General features: G+C 42.5%; 1 pseudogene; it reads right to left on the bottom strand.

Moving 5' to 3' along the window:
* Positions 1 to 22,229, bottom strand: part of LOC134341423 (proteasome subunit beta type-3-like) — a 71,850-nt pseudogene that overhangs the window by 25,744 nt on the left and 23,877 nt on the right.

Genomic DNA, 22,229 nt, shown 5'->3' with positions numbered 1-22,229 from the left:
TGAATTGTGTCTGAACGATATCTTCAGCCCACGATGGCATTTCATCAGATCTTTCCTTTTGCATCTTTCCCTTCCCATTACCTCTGTCACTAGGTTCAGATAAGTTCTTCCCACTTCTCGTGGACATAGACATATCGCTCCCCCTCAAGAATCAGCAAAGAAAAATTATAAATTCGAAGTTTAAACTAGGGGCAAAGGAACAAAACTGTTGCTACTCCATTTACAAACAGGCGCAGTCTCCCAGCCATGATCAGTTGATGGAGCAGACTCATTGGAGTAGTCTAATTCTGCTCCTATTTTTATAGTGTAGGCACTGAATGAGGATCAGATCAAAATCTGGGCATTGAATGACCAATTTAGAAATACAATTAAATGGAAAATAAACACCACTGAAGTATGGAACTAAGGAATAAACAATATCTGTACAATTCTTCCTTGTAAATAATTTCCTTTAAAATAGTGGGATAGGATTCTAGGACAAGGTCTTATCAGTCATAAAGTATTAACTCAGCCCTTTATCTGGAATTTTTGAGCTAAATGCAAGATATCTGTTATCATATGATCCCCCCTTTAATCCAAGAGGCTTGCTTACAATTAATCGCTTGTAAAAGGGCAGAAAAATGGCAATATAACACAAGAAACAATGCAGCTAAAAATTCAGTGCTGCTGTCAGAAAAAGACCAAAATATATATTTTTGTGGTTCTTAAGCAGCAAATGAAACTAGTAGAATTTATGTTTACCTGAGGTAATAAACAGGCGCATGTGTCAAAGCCATAATTCAGAAAGAACTTACCATGTCTGGTTCCCAGAGGGACTCGCACATGCCGTACATTTGTTCTGCGCATGTTCCACTGACCACAAAGTCTTCAGTCTCCATCGGGCAGCCAATCAAGTCCAGTGAACAGATAAACGGTTGATAGGTCTTTGGATCAAGTCCCGCAATTACTGGCTCGACGTAGTATGGACCAAATCTATAAGTGTGAGAAGTAATAATGAATTCACTGATCAAGTGGGTCCCTTATCTAAGAAATGATATGTTGGCATTGGAGAAAGTCCAGAGGAGTTTCGTGAGATTGCTTCCAAGAATGAAAGGGTTAACATTTGAGGAGTGTTTGGGCCTGTACTTCCTAGAGTTTAGAAAAATGAGGGGTGGAGGTTTTAGAAACATAGAAACATAGAAAATAGGTGCAGGAGTAGGCCATTCGGCCCTTCGAGCCTGCACCGCCATTTATTATGATCATGGCTGATCATCCAACTCAGAACCCTGCCCAGCCTTCCCTCCATACCCCCTGATCCCAGTAGCCACAAGGGCCATATCTAACTCCCTCTTAAATATAGCCAATGAACTGGCCTCAACTGTTTCCTGTGGCAGAGAATTCCACAGATTCACCACTCTCTGTGTGAAGAAGTTTTTCCTCATCTCGGTCCTAAAAGGCTTCCCCTTTATCCTCAAACTCTGGCCCCTCGTTCTGGACTTCCCCAACATCGGGTACAATCTTCCTGCATCTAGCCTGTCCAATCCCTTTAGGATCTTATAAGTTTCAATCAGATCCCCCCTCAATCTTCTAAATTCCAACGAGTACAAGCCCAGTTCATCCAGTCTTTCTTCATATGAAAGTCCTGCCATCCCGGGAATCAATCTGGTGAACCTTCTTTGTACTCTCTCTAAGGCAAGGATGTCGTTCATCAGATTAGGGGACCAAAACTGCACACAATACTCCAGGTGTGGTCTCACCAAGGCCTTGTACAACTGCAGTAGTACCTCCCTGCTCCTGTACTCGAATCCTCTCGCTATAAATGCCAGCATACCATTCGCCTTTTTCACCGCCTGCTGTACCTGCATGCCCACTTTCAATGACTGGTGTATAATGACACCCAGGTCTCGTTGCACCTCCCCTTTTCCTTATCGGCCACCATTCAGATAATAATCTGTTTTCCTATTTTTGCCACCAAAGTGGATAACTTCACATTTATCCACATTAAATTGCATCTGCCATGAGTTTGCCCACTCACCCAACCTATCCAAGTCACCCTGCATCCTCTTAGCATCCTCCTCACTGCTAACACTGCCACCCAGCTTCGTGTCATCCACAAACTTGGAGATGCTGCATTTAATTCCCTCATCCAAGTCATTAATATATATTGTAAACAACTGGGGTCCCAGCACTGGGCCTTGCGGTACCCCACTAGTCACCGCCTGCCATTCTGAAAAGGTCCCGTTTATTCCCACTCTTTGCTTCCTGTCTGCTAACCAATTCTCCACCCACACCAATACCTTACCCCCAATACCATGTGCTTTAAGTTTGCACACTAATCTCCTGTGTGGGACCTTGTCAAAAGCCTTTTGAAAATCCAAATATACCACATCCATTGGTTCTCCCCTATCCACTCTACTAGTTACATCCTCAAAAAAAATTCTATGAGATTCGTCAGACATGATTTTCCTTTCACAAATCCATGCTGACTTTGTCCGATGATTTCACCGCTTTCCAAATGTGCTGTTATCACATCCTTGATAACTGACTCCAGCAGTTTCCCCACCACCGAAGTTAGGCTAACCGGTCTATAATTCCCCGGTTTCTCTCTCCCTCCTTTTTTAAAAAGTGGAGTTACATTAGCCACCCTCCAATCCTCAGGAACTAGTCCAGAATCTAACGAGTTTTGAAAAATTATTACTAATGCATCCACTATTTCTTGGGCTACTTTCTTAAGCACTCTAGGATGCAGACCATCTGGCCCTGGGGATTTATCTGCCTTCAGTCCCTTCAATTTACCTAACACCACTTCCCTACTAACACGTATTTCGCTCAGTTCCTCCATCTCACTGGGCCTTCTTGTCACTGAACTCTGCTTGGTTGGACCAAGTCAGGTCATTTGTGATATTGACCCCAAGGAACTTAAAGCTGTTGACCTGTTCCACTTGTGCACCACTGATGTAAGTTGGGTCGTGCGGTCCACTACTCCTTCTGAAGTCAACAACCAATTCCTTCGTCTTGCTGACGTTGAGGGATAGGTTATTGTCTTCGCACCATGCCACCAGGTTCTTAATTTTCTCTCTGTACTCAAACTCATCATTACCCGAGATACGGCCTACAATTGTTGTGTCATCACCAAACTTATATATAGAGTTTGATGGAAACTTGGCTACACAATCATGGGTGTACAGTGAGTACAGAGGGGAGCTGAGTACACAGCCTTGTGGGGCACTGATGCTCAGAGTGATTGTAGAGGAGAGCTTGTCCCCTATTTTTAACAGCCTGGGCCCTGTCTGTGAGGAAGCTGAAGATCCAGCTGCAGATCTGAGTGCTAAGGCCCAGGTTCTGGAGCTTAGGAATCAGTTTATTTGGAATGATGGTATTAAAGGCAGGGCTGTAGTCAATGAAAAGCAGTCTTACATATGCATCTTTATTCTCCAGGTGTTCTAAGGAGGAATGTAGGGCCAGAGAGATGGCATCTGCCGTTGACCTGTTACACCGGTAGGCGAATTGCAAAGCATTGAGGTTGACCAGTAGGCTGTGGTTGATGTGTGCCATAACCAATCTCTCGAGCACTTCGTAGCAATTGATGTCAGAGTCACAGGTCGATAATCATTCAGGCATGCCACCTTGCTCTTCTTCGGCACAGGGATTATCGTTGCCTTCTTAAAACACGAGGGGATCTTAGACTGAAGCAAGGAGCAGTTGAAGATGTCAGCAAACACTCCACCTAGCTCGCTTGGACAGTCCCGGAGAACCCGTCCTGGGACGCAATCTGGGCCCGTCGCTGTCCTTGGATTTATCTTCAGGAAGGCCCTTCTAACGTCCTCCTCAGTGACAATGAATCTCGATGCCACCAGGTTCGGAGGGAGCAGGACACTCCTGTTCGAATCTTGCGTAGAATACGTTAAGTTTGTCAAGAAGAGAAGCGCCACAGTTATTGATATTCCCAGCCTTTTCTTTGCACCCAGTGATCTCATTTAGACCCTGTCATAGTCTACCGGCATCCCTTTGGTTAGCCTGGGCATCCAATTTGGCTCGATATTGCCTCTTGGCGCCCTTAATGGCTTTCCGGAGTTCACGCCTGGATTCCGTGTAGCGACTGGTATCCCCGAACCTAAAAGCTGCAGCTCTAGCCTTTAAAAAGGACTTGACCTCATAATTCATCCAAGGTTTCTGGTTAGGGAATACCCGGATCGTCTTGTGAGACACAAAGTCCTCCGTGCGTTTCCAAATAAAGTCTGTGACAGCCGAGGCATACTCATCGAGGTTAGCTGCCGAGTCTTTTAATACTAACCAGTCCACCGATTCAGTGGAGCAGTGGTCAAGTATATTCGGGCTTCTAGTGGGGCAGGAGACATGTTGGTATTACTTTGGCCTCACCTTTCTGAGGTTGGCCTGGTTAAAGTCCCCGGCTGTAATGAGCAAAGCCTCCGGATACCTGGTCTCAAGTTCACTGATGTATACAGTATGTTCAGAGTACACTCCACGTCCGCCTGGGGGTGGGGGGATTGTAGACCGCTGTCAGTATGACCAAGGTGAATTCCCATGGCAGATAGTAGGGACGACGCTTCACCGACAAGTGTTCCAGGTCTGGGCTGCAGGAGCTTGTCAGTGCCACTGTGTCCAAGCACCACGCAGTGTTGATCAGTAGGCAGACACCACCTCCCCTCATCTTGCCCGAAGACGCCATGCAGACCATCGGATGGATTGAAAATCCCTACCATCAGTTGGCACAGTTGGGGGTGGCAGGGGAGAGCCTCGCTTTCCGAGGTTGATGGTGGAAGCCTCACTTCCGACAGCTGTGGATGACCACGAGCGGTACTTTACAGTGGTCACTCCGGGGAAGCGTCTGGGGCACCTTGAGGTCTCCGCCGTCACTTCTGTGTGGTCTTCTGCTCTGGAGAGGTGCTGGTCGGAATGGACCGTGTCTGCAAGCGCTCCGGCACGGTAGCACACCGCGGGTCTCCGGGAACATTGGTCAGGTCCAGGTATGGTCTGGAGTTTCAGAAGCAGTTCTGGTGCAGTGGTCTCCAGCTGGGTCAGTAGCTTCACCAGGGTGTTGTTGATCTTGATCTTGCTAAATTGGGGGTTTAGAAGGGTTTCTCGGGTATCAGATAGTGGAGAGGCAGTTTGCTCCGGAGAGCACGCGCAAAGTCGCCAATTACCGACGCCATCATCTGCAAGTTTATTTGAGCTATGTGTGGCAGCACAGTCATGGGTGTAAAGAGAGTAGAAGAAAGGACTCCTGGGAGGCACCTGGGGGACATTGGTGAGGGAGCCTACCTTTACCACCTGTTCATGATCTAGAAGGAAGTTTAGAATCCAGCTGCACAAGATGGGGTGCAGGTTTTCTTCAAGTCTGGAGGGAAGTATGATGTTGAAAGCTGAACTGCATTCTAACATAAGAATCCCTCTTCTCCAGGTGAGTGAGGTTGGTGTGTAGTGGTGTGGCTATGGCATCAGCAGTAGACCAGTTCCATCAGTAGGTGGTCTAGTATGGATGGTAGCATACTGCAGATGTAGCCCTTGACCAGCTTTTCAAAATATTTGCTTATAATTGAAGTGAGTGTGACAGGACGCCAGTGTATAAGTGTGTGTGTGTGTGTGTGTGTGTGTGTGTGTGTGTGTGTGTGTGTGTGTGTGTGTGTGTTTATGTGTGTGTACCTGTGTGTATGTATATGTATGTGTTTGTGTGTTTGTGTGCTTACACGCATTTGTGTATGTATATGCGCATGTGGTTGTGTGTGTGTTTTTGTGCATGCGTGTGTTTGTGTGTGTATATGTGTGCTTGTGTTTATGTGTGTGTGTACATGTTTGTGTATATGTGCACGTGCCTGTGTGTGTGCGTGCATATGTATTTGTGTGCATGTGTGTTTGTGCATGTGTTTATGTCTGTATATGCGTGTGCATTTATGTGTATGTGCGTGTGTGTGTTTGTGTGTGTACAGTAGTTATGGTCTTGCTTTTTTAAATTGGTTTATTTGGGTTTCTTGCTTTGTAATCAAATGTATCTCAATGTTGTATATTTTATACATTCTTTAATAATAAATGCACCGTGAATCTTTGAATCTTCTCCTGCCTTCTTTTTACAACTTTTGACACCATTACGAATCAGAAAACTATCAACCTCCACTTTAAATTTACCCAACAACGTCCCCTACAGCCATCTGTGGCAATTAATTCAAAAGCCACAGCCCTCTGGCTAGAGAATTTCTCATCTCTATTTTAAAGGGACATCCTTATCTTCTGAGGCTAGGCCCTCTGTTCTTGGACTCTCTCTGCGTCTACTATCTAGTCCTTTCGATATTTGATAGGTTTCAATGAGATCTCCTCTTATTCTTCTAAACTCTACCAAGTACAGGGACCAGAGCTATCAAAAGCTGCTCATACATTAACCCCTTCATTACCAGGAACATTCTCATAAAACTCCTCTGACCCTCTCCAATGCATGAAAACGCTGAAGTTGGGATCAGAGAAGGGAAGATATCTTGCAAGGTTCACCAATGATGCTACATGGATAGATATCAGATCATTTTAATGGGTTTGTACAGTACGCTTCAATAACCCTTCAAAGAACTGTCACAGCCATGAGCAATCAAGTCAGTATCGCTCTGGGAACTTATGACTTTGAGTGTATCTCTAAAATAAAGGAACTAGTTAAAAGTCCTCATTTCATGTTATTTCTATTTCATACAGCTTCTGTCATAATTCGGAAAATAAGCAAGATCAACTAGTATAATACCATAGTGGTTACATTATTGGACCAATAATCTTGCTATACAGATTAATAATAACTTTATTTATATAGCACTTTTCATACAATAAGATACTGGCTCAAAGTCCTTTACATAGATTATACAGATGAATTAATATAGTCATAAAATACAAGATAAAATTAAAAATCGTAAGTAGAGATGAACATTATATAGACTAAAAGATAATTGAATACTTCATTTATTTATTGAGATACATTGTAGATTAAACCCTTTCGGCCCTTTGAGACATGCTGCCCAATTCAATCCTATCCTAATCACCGGACAATTTACAATGTCCAATTAATCTAACAACTGGTACACCTTTGGATTGTTGGGGAGACCAGAGCACCCTGAGGAAACCCACACCATCATGGACAGAACATATAAATTCCTTACAGGCGGAAGCAGGAATTGAACCTAGTTAGCCAGTACTGTAAAGCCTTGTGCTAAATACTACACTACCGTGCCATCTCAATACCAAATTATATAAATCAACATCAACAAGCATTAAGTAATCCTATAAGTAGGCCAAATTTAAAAAGTAGGTTTTTAGAAGTGTTTTAAACCATTTCATGGTACAAGTTTGAAGTAGCTCAGTTGGTAGCGTTGTCCAGACTTTTGGTGCATAAGAGCAAAAGGCCACATCACCAGTTCTTATATGAATGGTTCTAGGAAGAGTTAATGTGATTGTGTGTACAAGACTGTGCAATGATGTGCAATACATTTGATTAAAGCTTTATCAAACAAAGGGGAAGGAGGGCAAATATGTGCCAGTCTACATTGTGGGAAAGATCAGCAACTTCAAATTCCCTGGGCGTTAACATAGCGGTCTTAAAAAAGCTTCCAGTTCAGAACCCAAACCAAGACAATGAAGAGAAGCAGGAAGACGTGACAAATTGTGAGGTGTGTGGACTGAGTGACCTTGAAGATAACCTTCTCTTCTGTGATGGTTTTGATGCATGGTATGTAAACACACGTAAGCTAATGTTATGGAGACACTGGCAATTGACATAATTATAGTGGCATTCTGATGGCTGATCAAATGTTTATCCAAAGACTAGCACAGCTGTAAGGAATGTTTTCAGACTATATTCACTGCATTTGTTAGAGGACAGTTACTTAAAAGTTCATGTGTATGTTACTCTAGAAACAATAGGCTGCAGAAACATTTATTGTTCATGTTCCCAAAGTGTTCAGTACAAAGTGATAACTACTATTTGACAATAACTGCTACATTACCGTAGCTCTGAAACTCAGGTTCAAAAAATTACGTAATGATAGTGATCTAGAAGATTATAAAGCTAGCAGGAAGGAGCTTAAGAATGAAATTAGGAGAGCCAGAAGGGGCCATGAGAACTCCTTGGTGGACAGGATTAAGGAAAACCTTAATCCTGTCCACCAAGTATGTGAAGAGCAAGAGGATAAGACTTCAGAGAATAGGACCTACCAAGTGTGACAGTGGAAAAGTGTGTATGAAACCAGAGGAGATAGTAGAGGTACTTAATGAATACTTTCAGTATTCACTACGGAAAAGAAACTCGGCAAATGTAGGGATGACTTACGGTAGATTGAAAAGCTTGAGTATATAGACCAGGGACAGCCAACCTTGTACAGCCCACGCATCAATTTTTTCACGCATGAGTTCAGATGCACCGTACAACTCTTGTACCCCCATTCAATTCTTGTAAAAATGTCAATATAAACATATTTAGCATTTTTACATGATATATTGATTTAATATAAAAACAAGATAAACATTACTTAAAGAGACTTTTAACAAATATATTTTGTCTTCTTTTGATTTCTTCCTTTTTCTTAATCACACATTCTTTCCGTAACTCAGACCCAAGCACTAGCTTCAGTTTTCCTTCTATTTCAGTCTGATGTTGTGTTTTATAGTGTCTATTAAGATCATGTCTTCTATTATGTAAGAAAGTGTTTTCACAAACAATGCACAACGGTTTTCCTAACGGACCAGCTATAAATAAGAACTCATTTTCCCACAGTTCATTGAATTCACGCTTACTATCACTTTTTGCTCATTTTCTTTTGCACTGTGATGGGTAACTGAATGTAAAAACGAGGCTTAATTTTGGAAAAAATACAAACTGCAAAGGTTCACAAGGACGAACAAAGCACAACTCCGTAGTGCACGAGTGTCAATTGTAAACTGACTGGCAAAAACCTGCAACACACCACTGGTGCAGACGCCTGGCGCCTCAGGATCAAACAAGCATCAAATGTGTATTGAACAGTTATGGAATGACTGCAGAACAAAAGTCCTTCTTTCCTAGTTTGACTCATTGAACATTTTTTAAAATTGAAAACAGATTAATGTGAAAGAAGATAACATTTGCCAAAAGATGCGCACAAAATAATAAAATCGCTAAAAATAATTGCTAAGTTTTAGATTTATTCTCAGTAAAATCCATTTCTAGCTCTAAGCTACTTGAATTCCTGTTACAGGTTTTTTTTCTACAAATCAGTTTCTGGTTAATACTTTTTGCATGAGTAGGCTTACTTTTTTATTATTATCACTGGGGTGCAACGTGCCACTTCTAATCATCCAATGCACCACTTTTGCCGCATGCGCCATAGATTGGCCATCCCTAATACAGACCTTAAGAATGAGAATGTGCTGCTAGATTTAAGGACTGGACAGCTAAAGGAATAACAGTTCTTTGCAAGATAATGAAAGAAGGAACACTGTTCAGTTTTGAAATGTTTAAAGAGAAATACATCTTAGAAAAACAAAACCATGAGGAAATCCGCAGATGCTGGAATTTCAAGCGACGCACTTAAAAGTTGCTGGTGAACGCAGCAGGCCAGGCAGCATCTCTAGGAAGAGGTACAGTTGACGTTTCAGGCCGAGACCCTTCGTCAGGACTAACTGTGAGTAAGGGATTTGAAAGTGGGAGTGGGAGGGGGAGATCCAAAATGATAGGAGAAGACAGGAGGGGGAAGGATGCAGCCAAGAGCTGGACAGGTGATAGGCAAAAGGGATATGAGAGGATCATGGGACAGGAGGCCCCGGGAGAAAGAAAAGGGGGAGGTGGGGAAAACCCAGAGGATGGGCAAGGGGTATAGTGAAAGGGACAGAGGGAGAAAAAGGAGAGAGAGAAAAAATAAAATAATAATAATAAATAAATTAATAACAGATGGGGTACGAAGGGGAGGTGGGGCATTAATGGAAGTTAGAGAAGTCAATGTCCATGCCATCAGGTTGGAGGCTACCCAGACGGAATACAAGGTGTTGATCCTCCAACCTGAGTGTGGATTCATCTTTACAGTAGAGGAGGCCATGGATAGACATGTCAGAATGGGAATGGGATGTGGAATTAAAATGTGTGGCCCTTCGTACCACATCCATTATTAATTAATTAATTTATTTATTTATTTTCTCTCTCTCCTTTTTCTCCGTCTGAAGATCCATCACTCCGAGCCCTAGCGGCTCCCAGGGCTGTGTACTCAGCCCAATGCTGTTCACACTGCTGACTCATGATTGCACTGCCAGAGCCAGCTCAAATTACAAGTTTGCTGATGATATGACAGTGGTTGGCCTCATTAGCAACAATGATAAATCAGCATACAGAGAGAAGGTAGAGAGACTTCTCAAGTGCTGAATAACAACCTGACTCTCAATGTGGACAGAAGTGATGACTGTGACCTTCAGGAAGATGTAGGTCAACCACTCTCCATGGCTCATCACCGGCTCTGCCATGGAGGCAGTGAAGAGTACAAAGTTCCTTAATGTGCACATGACAGATGATCTAACCTGAATACACACCACCTCCTCACCCGTTAAAAAGTCACAGCATCATTTACACTTCCTGAAGTGACTGAGGAGTGCAAGGCTCCCCACCCCCATTCTAACAAGTTTCTACAGGAGCAGCATCAATAGTGTCTTGTTTAGATGCATCACTGTGAGGAATGAAAGCTGCAAGGTATCAACCCGCAAGAGCTTACAGAGGACAGTAAAAGCTTCCAAGAGGAGCATCATGGTTTCCCTCACGTCTATTTATGACATTAACCAGGAATGATGTACACAAAAGGCACAAAGCATCATTCAGGATGCCTACCACCCATCGCACTACCATCCAGAAGAAGGTACAGAAGCATCAGGACCAGGACTGTCAGACTGGGTAACAGCTTCTTCCCTCAGGCTGTGAGATGAATGAATACCCTGCCACCACCGAGATCTTGTCATTATTAGAGTGAGCTGTTTACTGTACACTGTTTCCCTGTGCTGTCACTACATACACTTTGAATTATATTTTATTAATTTATTTGTGGTAGTGTTTTGTACTATATATATGTTTCATGAATACACTGTGATCCAAAGAAACACTGTTTCATTTGGTTGTATGTACAGTTAGAAGATAATAAACTTTTGTTGTTTTGCAGCAGCAGTACAGTGCAAATACACAAAAGATTATACATTGTAATTAAATAACTAATGCAAAAAAACTAAGGTGCTCTTCATGGAGGGGAAGAAGCAGTTCCTAAATTATTGAGTGAGGTATTCAAGTTACTGAACTAGGGGTCTATGGACCCGTCGGTAACTGACAGTGGTGCATGCATTTAAAAAAAGGTTAGGAACTCCTGCTGTAGCTCCTCCCCAATAGTAGTAATGAGAAGTGGGCATGTCGCATATGCTGAGAGTTCTTAATGATGGATGCCGCCCCTCTTCTTGAAGATGTTATCGGTTGTGGGGATGGTTGTGCCCATGATGGAACTGGCTGAGTCTACAACCCCCAATAGACTTTTGTGATTCTATTTATTGGATCCTCCATATCAGGCTGCGGTGCAACCAGAGAGTGCTCTCCACTGCACATCTATAGGATTCTGCTGGAGCCTTTGGTAACACATCAAGCCACCTGAGACACATTCAAGTTGACGTGCTGCAGCGTGTTCTTCAGGTCTGCATCAATATGCTGAGCCCAGGACAGATCCTTGAAGATGACGGCACCCAAGAACTTGAAACTGCTCACCCTTTCCACTGCTCAACACCAATCAGTGAAGACTGGTGTATGTTCTACCAATTTTTCCTTCCTGAAGTCCACTGACCTGTCCTGAGCCCAGGAACTGGTGTGCTAGTGTCTCTACTTTCTTAGGAGACTGAGGAGCTTCAGAAATTTGGCTTATCATCAAACACTCTAATAAACCTGTTGAAAGTATCCTGCCTGGCTGCACCATGGTCAAGTATGGCAATCCAGCTGCAAAAGAAATTAAGAAGCTTGAGAGAGCAGTGGACCTTGACCAATACATTATAGGTGCAGCCCTCCCTATTGGTAGTAACTACAAACGGCACCATCTCATGAAGACAACATCTATCCAAGATCCCCAGCATCCGGGCCATCTATCTCTTCACAGTTAGCAATGGACAGGAGGTACAGAAGCCTGATGTCCCACACCACCAGGTTCAAGAACAGCTACTTTCCTTTAATCATTCAGTTTCTGAGCCAGCCAGCAAAACCCTAGTCAGTAGAGTTTAGCAACACTATGATCCCTTTAACCACCTTGCATTAAAATGGACATTGTTTTATCTTCTATTCTTGTAAAAACTGTGTACAATTTATCTTGTTTTTCTTGTGAATTTTCCTCTCAGCCCCAATTTTGTGACTTCCTCCATACCTCTTCATCCTCTAATTAAGAATCTATCAACCTCTGCCTTGTATACCTAATGACTTGGCTTCCACAGCTGCCCCTGACAACAAATTCCACAGATTCACCACCCTCTGGCTATAGAAATTTATCCTCATCTCTGTTCTAAATGGATGTCCCTTTATTCTGAGGCTCTGTCCTCTCATCTTAGACTCCCCTACCATCAAAAACATCCTCTCCACACCCACTCTATCACGGCCTTTAACCATTCGATAAATTTCAAGGCAGTCACCCTCTCATCTTTTTGGATTCTAGTGAGTACAGGCCCAGAGTCATCAAACGCTACACGTACGATAAACTTTTTAATCCCGGAGTCATTTTCATGAACCCTCTTTGAACCCTCTCTGCAGTTTCACACATCCTTAAATAAGGAGCCCAAAACTCCTCACAATACCCCAATTGAAGCCTCATCCATGCTTTATAAAGCATCATAGTTACACCCTTGTTTTTAAATTCTAATCCTCTCGAAATGAATGCTAACATTGAATTTGCCTTCCTCACCACAAGGAGTCCTACACAGGACACGTAAAACCCTTTTCAACTCAGATTTATTAATTTTTTTCTCCACTTAGAAAATGGACTATGCTTTCATTTCTTCTACCGAAATGAATAGCTGTACACTTCCTGACACTATTACACCTGCCACAAGCGATAAATACTGGGGCTGCTAGTGAGCCACCACAAATGATGAATGGGTAAAACTTAAAACAGCTCCTTTTTCTACAAGGCACTCAGTCATTTGCCTGCAAACACCAAATTTAGCTACTTTGATTTTCTTCAAATTAACTTCAGTAACTTCCAGACTTTCTTGTATATACTCAATGATTCCAACAATCTATCTTATTGAATTGAATTGACTTTATTTCTTATATCTTTCACATACATGAGTAAAAATCTTTACGTTACATCTGTCTAAATGTGCAAAGTGCAATCATAGTAATTTATAATAAATGGAACATTCAATGTAACATAGAAATACACTCAAATCAGCATGAGTTAATCAGTCTGATGACCTGATGAAAGAAGCTGTCTCGGAGCCTGTAGGTCCTGGCTTTTATTTTGCGGTACTGTTTCCCAGACGGTAGCAGCTAGAATAGATTGTGTTTGGGGTGACTCGGGTCCCCAGTGATCTACGGGCCATTATTAAACACCTGCCTCTGTAACTGTCCTCAATAGTGGGAAGTTCACAATTACAGATGCGCTGGGCTGTCTGCACTACTCTCTGCAGAGTCCTGTGATTGAGGGAAATACAGTTCTCATACCAGGCAGTGATGCAGCCAGTCAGGATGCTCTCAATTGTGCCCTGTAGAAATTTCTTCAGATTTGGGTGCACATACCAAACTTCCTCAACCTTCTGAGGTGAAAGACTCAAAAGTTGTGCCTTTTTCAACACACAGCTGATGCATACAGACCACGTCAAAGAGTAAGCTACTGACAAGAATACAGTGCTTCCCTTTCAGCACGGTTTTGCGATTATAACAAATGGTCTTTATTAAACAAACAGTTTGGAGGGGGTTTCAACCTGGCGGCGCAGTGAAAAGTCTACTTTGCTGAGCTCAGCACCACAACACTGATAATTTTGCATATAAACCTATCCTTTCCAATTTTTTTTTAAATGCTCAAGTGTTGGATTTAATAGCATGAACATTGATGAGTTTTTTTTTGAGCTGCTTCAACACCATGCCATCGAAAAGCACTAAAAAGACAGCCAAGGTGGGCTGCACGGAGCACTCTCCTGGGGCTGAGGAGCTACCTGCTACTAGCTATGCTAACACGTTGGACCCTGCTTTTCGTCAAGTAATTCAGGAAGTTACGGAGAACATATCCAAAATGGTGGGTGAGAAGCTGGCTCCACTCTCTCTAACAGTCCAAAACCACACATTGGAGCTTAAAAATCCTGATACAAGAACGACTGAGGCGATGGGCTGAGTCCCCAGGGTAGAGACTGTAGCTGATCAAGCCCAAAGCCACATTTGGCGCTGGAAAAGCAAGTTCAAAGCCTGTCTGACCATATTGATAATCTTGAGAATAGAGGCAGGAGGAAGAACATACTGATCATCGGTCTACCTGAAGGTACAGAAGGCAGCCAGCCAATGAAGTTTTTTGAGGGCTGGTTGCCTAATTTCTTTGATTTGCAGACCAAAGCTGGATGCATTAAAGTGGAAAGAGCTCATCGTACGTTGGCTCCAAAACTGGGCCTAGACCAATGCCCTCGACTTGTCCTCATGCAGTTCTATAACTTAGGTGATAAGCAAAGAGTAATGGAGGCTTTGAGATGCCACGGGACTGATGCCCAGGCTTTAATATATGAGGGATCCAGGCTTATGTTTTTTCAAGTTTTTTTGGCAGCTGTTATTAAGAAGCACAAGGAATTCAACCAGATAACGGAGCAGCTGAGGGAATCCGGAATCCATTACTTTATACTGTACCGGCGCTGAAAATCACCTACAATGGGTCCACCAAGACATTTGATTCTCCTGGCAAAGCTAAAACTTCTGTAGACACGTTGGGCTAAAGAATGTAAATATTGTGTAACTTATAGGATGGGTAACGTGTTTATTTTGATTGATACAGTTTCATTATTTGTTTAAATTAGCGGTGCTGCTCCAGCCTGAAGGAGCTTAAACATCATGGTAACAATCGGTGCACTGATAAATTATGTCCTGTTTTCATTTTTGACCATGTTAAATGCCATATTGGCAGTGGGGCAGAATATGGGATGCTAGAAAGTTCAGATATCCCCTTTAATCTGGCTAAGTCTTCTTGTTCGGTGCTGTTGGCACTTTGTTTTTTTTGATTCACTTATTGTTGCTCAGCTGAAGTCGGGTTTCTTCTCCAGAGTCGAATGATTGTTATAAAGGGTTATGACCAGTAATATATTAAATTATGCACTTGGAACATTAAGGGGAGTCATTCACCCAGCAAGAGAAAGAAAATCCTACTAAACCTGAAAAAGGAAAGGGTTGACATAGCCTTATTGCAGGAGACACATTTAAATGATAAAGAACATCTAAAACTGCCACAGAGTGGATTTGATCAAGTCTACTTTTCATCTTTTAATACCAGGAGTAGGGGGTGGCCATTTTAATTAGGAAGAACCTACCTTTTATTTATTACACTGCATTAAGGCTAAGTATAGGAGATTTGTGATTGTTAAGACTTCAATATATGGAGAGGAGTATACTATTCTCAATGTTTACTGCCCTCCAGCTCAACCTCACAAATTCCAAACAGATGCTGCTTCTTCCAAACTTATCAAGCTTTTCAATACAAAACAATATTGTAGGTGGGGATTTTAATTGTTTCATTGTCCCATTGATGGACAGAGTGCCCAGTGGTCCCCCAGTGCTCTCCAAACAGTCCATACAAATCATGGGCATATGTGGAGAACTAGGACTTGTGGATGTCTAGAGGTTGTTATATCCCTCAGACAAAGACCACGTTTTTTTCTAATCCACACAAGTGTTACACCAGAATAGACTTTTTTCTAACCCTCAAAATGCTCCTAGATTTAGTTGCATCCTGCACAATTTTCATTGACTACAGCTCTGCCTTTAATACCATCATTCCAAATAAACTGATTCCTAAGCTCCGGAACCTGAGCCTTAGCACTCAGATCTGCAGCTGGATCTTCAGCTTCCTCACAGACAGGACCCAGGCTGTAAAAATAGGGGACAAGCTCTCCTCTACAATCACTCTGATCACCGGTGCCCCACAAGGCTGTGTACTCTGCCCCCTGCTGTACTCATTGTACACCCATGATTGTGTAGCCAAGTTGCCATCAACTCAGTATATAAGTTTGCTGATGACACAACAATTGTAGGCCGTATCTTGGGTAATGATGAGTTTGAGTTCAGAGAGGAAATTAAGAACCTGGTGGCATGCTGCGAAGACAACAACCTATCCCTTAATGTCAGCAAGATGAAGGAATTGGTTGTTGACTTCAGAAGGAGTAGCGGACCACACTTACATCGGTGGTGCACAAGTGGAACAGGTCAAAAGCTTTAAGTTCCTCGGGGTCAATATCACAAATGACCTGTCTTGGTCCAGTTATCAAAGATGTGATAATAGCACATTTGGAAAGCGGTGAAATCATCAGACGAAGTCAGCATGGATTTGTGAAAGGAAAATCATGTCTGACGAATCTCATAGAATTTTTTGAAGATAGAACTAGTAGAGTGGATAGGGGAGAACCAGTGGATGTGGTATATTTGGATTTTCAAAAGGCATTTGACAAGGTCCCACACAGGAGATTAGTGTGCAAACTTAAAGCACACGGTATTGGGGGTATGGTATTGATGTGGATAGAGAATTGGTTGGCAGACAGGAAGCAAAGACTGGGAATAAACAGGACCTTTTCAGAATGGCAGGCAGTGACGAGTGGGGTACCGCAAGGCTCAATGCTGGGACCACAGTTGTTTACAATATATATTAATGACTTAGATGAGGGAATTAAATGCAGCATCTCCAAGTTTGCGGATGACACGAAGCTGGGCTGCAGTGTTAGCTGTGAGGAGGATGCTAAGATGATGTAGGGTGACTTGGATAGGTTAGGTGAGTGGGCAAATTCATGGCAGATGCAATTTAATGTGGATAAAGGTGAGGTCATCCACTTTGGTGGCAAGAACAGGTAAACAGATTATTATTTGAATGCAAACAACAGGAATTCTGCAGATGCTGGAAATTCAAGCAACATACATCAAAGTTGCTGGTGAACGCAGCAGGTAGATGCTGCTTGGCCTGCTGCATTCACCAGCAACTTTGATGTATGTTGTTATTATTTGAATGGTGGCTGATTAGGAAAAGGGGAGGTGGAACGATACTTGGGTGCCATTGTACACCAGTCATTGAAAGTGGGCATGCAGGTACAGCAGGTGGTGAAAAAGGCGAATGGTATACTGGCATTTATAGCAAGAGGCAGGAGCAGGGAGGTACTACTGCAGTTGTACAAGGCCTTGGTGAGACCACACCTAGAGTATCGTGTGCAGTTTTGGTCCCCTAATCTGAGGAAAGACATTCTTGCCATAGAAGGAGTACAAAGAAGGTTCACCAGATTGATTCCTGGGATGGCAGGGCTTTCATATGATGTAAGACTGGATCGACCAGGCTTATACTCTGGAATTTAGAAGATTGAGGGGGGATCTTATTGAAACATATAAAATTCTAAAGGGATTGGACAGGCTAGATGTAGGAAGATTGTTCCCGATGTTGGGGAAGTCCAGAACGAGGGGTCACAGTTTGAGGATAAAGGGGAAACCTTTTAGGACCAAGATGAGGAAAAACTTCTTAACACAGAGTGGTGAATCTGTGGAATTCTCTGCCACAGGAAACAGTTGAGGCCAGTTCATTGGCTATATTTAAGAGGGAGTTAGATATGGCCCTTGTGGCTAAAGGGATCAGGTGGTATGGAGAGAAGGCAGGTACTGGTTCTGAGTTGGATGATCAGCCATGATCGTACTGAATGGTGGTGCAGGCTGGAAGGGCCAAATGGCCTACTCCTGCACCTATTTTCTATGTTTCTATGTAACCAAGCAGAGTTCACTGTTGAGAAGGCCCACCAGTGCCTTTACATCCTGAGAAAACTAAAGAAATTTGGCCTGTCCCCTAAAACCCTCACTAATTTTTATAGATGCACAGTAGAAAGCATTCTTCTAGGGTGCATCACAACCTGGTGTGGAAGTTATCCTGTCCAAGACCGGAAGAAGCTGCAGAAGATAGTGAACACAGCCCAGCACATCACACAAACCAATCTTCCGTCCTTGGACTCTTTACACTGCACGCTGCCAGGATAATCAAGGACACAACCCACCCAGCCAACACACTTTTCGTCCCTCTTCCCTCTGGGAGGAGGCTCAGGAGCTTGAAGACTCGTACAGCCAAATTTGGGAACAGCTTCTTTCCATCTGTGATAAGACTGCTGAACGAATCCTGACCCGGATCTGGGCCATACCCTCCAAATACCCAGACCTGCCTCTCACTTTTTTGCACTACCTTACTTTCCATTTTTCTATTTCCTATTTGTGATTTATAATTTATATTTTTAATATTTTCTATTGATTTGTAATGCAGGGAGCGGGAAGCGCAGAATCAAATATTGCTGTGACGATTGTACGTTCTGGTATCAATTGTTTGGCGACAATAAAGTATAAAGTATATCGCAATTTACCATGCAGCAGTTCATTTAAATATTAAGCCCGAAGATAATTCAGCACCATCTAGACATTGGAGGCTGAATCCTTTTAATCTAAAAGATAATAAATTTATAGACTACTTTACTTCTGAATTCAAAACTTTCCTAACTATTAATTCCAAATTAGCTAGTAGTCCATTGATGCTCTGGGAAACCACTAAGGCCTATGCAAGGGGATTAATTATCTCCTACTCTGCTAGTAAGAAGCGACAAGCTGTGGAACAGCAGTGCCTTGTGGAAGCAAGGCTTGTGGCAGCTGAAAGGGATTATATTAATAAGCCTTCTGCAGCTCAGTTACAGCATATCACAACCCACGCTTTACACTAAACTCTTTACTTACACAAGTAGCCAAAAGAAAACTGACATTTGCTAAACAACGACTGTTTGAACATGGTGAAAAACCAGGTAGGTTTTTGGCTTATTTAGCTAGAAAGAAAAATGCCTCTCAGACTATTGCTTCAATTAGAGATGGGACAGGAGCCCTCACTAGTAATTCTAAAATGATTAATGTTGTGTTTAAGAATTTTTATTCTAAATTGTATCAATCTGAGAAATGTAATGACGGATAATCTAGGACAGAGTTCTTCTTCAGGAATTTAGATCTCCTAGGCATTTCTTCCGAACAAGAGTCCCTCCTCTATGTTCCGTTATCTATACATGAGATACAGGAAGCTGCAAAACAGCTCCAAAGTGAGAAGGCTCCTGGTCCTAATGGACTCAGTAGTGAATTCTATAAGGAGTTCACAGGGTTATTATCAGAGCCTATGCTAAACATGTTCAATCATGCATTTAATTATGGTCTCCTCCCACCATCATTGAGAGAAGCTAATGTCTCCCTAATTCTTAAGAAAGGAAAAAGCCCCGAAGATTGTGCCTCCTACAGGCCTATTTCATTGTTAAATGTTGACTTTAAAATCTTACCTAAAACCTGAGCGTTGCGATTAGAAACTGTGTTACCTTTTACAGGTTTCCCCCGCCATCCAAAGGTAAAGCATTCCTATGAAACGGTTCGTAAGCCGAAATGTTGTAAAGTGAAGAAGCAATTACCATTTATTTATATGGGAAAGTTTTGCGAGCGTTTGCAGACCCAAAAATAACCTACCAAATCATGCCAAATAACACATAAAACCTAAAATAACAGTTACATATAGTAAAAGCAGAAATGGTATGATAAATACACAGACTATATAAAGTAGAAATACTTCTCCACAATCATCACTGTTCTCCAAAGCAAAAATCTCACGCAAGCGCTCTCGGAAGAAAATCTCACACAAGCGCTGTTGGCAAAAACACTCTCTCCAGTAACATTTAAGCTATGAAGCTGCCAAATCATACCAAATAACACATAAAAATACAAAGCCTATATAAAGTAGAAATAATGTATGTACAGTGTAGTATCACTTACCGGAATTGGGAAGACAGCGCAGAGCACACTAATGATGGTGTGTTAAACTGAGTCGTCGCAGGCTGGTGTGGTGCAGTGGTGTCCACCCTCCGGGCCGCTGACCGTTACATTACCGCGAAGCACGCAGCAGTAACCGGGAGGCACACAGCACATCTTTAAGAAAAAAGCCGAAATAAACATGCTAATAAATTAGGTGCCACCCCAAAGGTAACCGTTGGCCCAGATCAATGCCGATTGCCGACTGCATCGCCTCTGATCTGGGCTGACATTTACGTGTCGGTCGGCACCTAATTAATTAGCATGTTTATTTCAGCTTTTTTCTTAAAGATGTGCTGTGTGCCTCCCGGCTACCGCTGCATTCTCCGCGAATCGGTATCTGTACGGGGCCCAAGGGTTGGGGTGGTGGGACACTGGGGTGTCATCTCATTGTCTGTTTCCATTAGAGCAGGTGGCTCATCTTCTCCTATGACTCCGGCCTTGATATCGAAGGTCAAGGTTCGTCGTCTGTTGTGGCTGATGTGGAAGGCTTGCTTGACTGCTGAGCCTCGCGCATTTTTCTATCATACAGTTCTTTGTAAGCATTCAAACCATCCTGCAAATATCCCCTAAACCTACGTACCCTTTCAAAATTAAAGTCGTACTTTATCATTGCAGCGCAAATCTTATGCAGTTGCTTCACGTTCATTTCCCTACTGCATTCGGTTTCTATTGATATACTTCCCTCTTCCAAATGCATCAGCTCTTCATCCCATCAGTTCTTGGTCATGGGATGCCAAAACCTCTTCAACATCACCTTTGTCAGCTTCCACAAGCCAAACTCACTTTGTCCTTACTTCGATCAAAACGTTTAATTATGTCTAGTTTTACGCTAAGCGTAACACCCTTATGAGCTCTTTCAGGCTTTTCCGACACCTCAGAACTCATCTTGCAAACAGCTACTCACAGGCATGTATTAAAGCAATGCTGCGAGAATGCCATTCCGAATCCAAGGGAGGGTGGCTGCTCGGGGCACATGCTGCCTTTTATCGCGTGCTTGTTTTTTAGCATGCTGATTTTTTATCGCGCGCTGATATTTTTCGTAACAGTGAAAGCACCTCCTATTAGCGAAAACAGAGTACTTATGTAGGTCTTTCGTAACAGTGAAGTTTCGTAAAGCGAACATTTGAAAAGCGGGGGACACCTGTATCATAAAAGTGGATCAAACCGGTTTTGTAAAAGGCCGTAGATCATCTAATATCAGAAGATCACTTAATGTGATTCAGGCATGTCAGCAACAGGCAGTGGACAGCTTGGTGCTTTCCTTAGAAGCAGAAAAGGCCTTTGATCGTGTCGAACGGCCATATCTATTTTGTACCTTAGAACAATTTGGTTTGGGCAATAATTTTATTAGGTGGGTGGAGGTTCCTTGGCTGCGATTCTCACTAATGGTATTAGGTTGGATAATTTTAGTATTCTGAGGGGCAGTTGGCAGGGCTGCCCTTTATCATCACTATTTTTCACACTAGTGGTCAAGCCATTGGCTGAGGCTATTCGGCAAGACTCCAAAATATCTGCTCCAGACATAGGACTAAAGTCACATAAAATTACATTGTATGCGGATAATGTTCTAATTTTCTTATCAAACTCTGCTATATCAGTACACCACCAGGATGCAATGCATCAATTCATTTAGTGCCTTTTCAGGTTATAAAATCAACTTCACTAAATCAGAGGCTATGCCTCTGGGGAATCTACAGCAGGTACCTGACACTCAGGGTGTTTTCCCCTTTAAATGGTCGCAGACAGATTTTGTTTACTTAGGCATATTTATCACACCTACGTTTGATTAATTGTTCAAAGCTAACTTTACACAGTAATTTGACAAAATCAAACAGGATGGAGCACTCTTCCCATTTCTTGGCTTGGCCGAGTATCCTTGCTCAAAATGAACATTGTTCCTCGTCTGCTCTACCCAATACAAATGATTCCAGTCATTTTTACCCAACAAATACTGTAAAAAAAATAAATGGCTGGTTTGTTTCTTTCATCTGGAACAAAAAAAGACCCTATATTAAAATGTCTAAGTTACAGCTTCACAGTAGTCTAGGGGTCTGGATTTTCCAGACATCAAGAAAATATCAATTAAGTTCCTTTTTATCTTATGTGGTTGACTGGGTTTGCAGGGACCCCTCCTCAATTTGGCTGAACATTGAAGCTTCACAAGCAAAATGCCCTCTTATTAATTTGCTTTTCCTCA

This window comes from Mobula hypostoma, assembly GCF_963921235.1.
Source record: "Mobula hypostoma chromosome Y unlocalized genomic scaffold, sMobHyp1.1 SUPER_Y_unloc_1, whole genome shotgun sequence".
In the NCBI taxonomy this organism is placed as follows: domain Eukaryota; kingdom Metazoa; phylum Chordata; class Chondrichthyes; order Myliobatiformes; family Myliobatidae; genus Mobula; species Mobula hypostoma.
The sequence above is the reverse complement of the archived record's forward strand: the minus strand, read 5'-3'. Positions and strand labels throughout refer to the sequence as shown.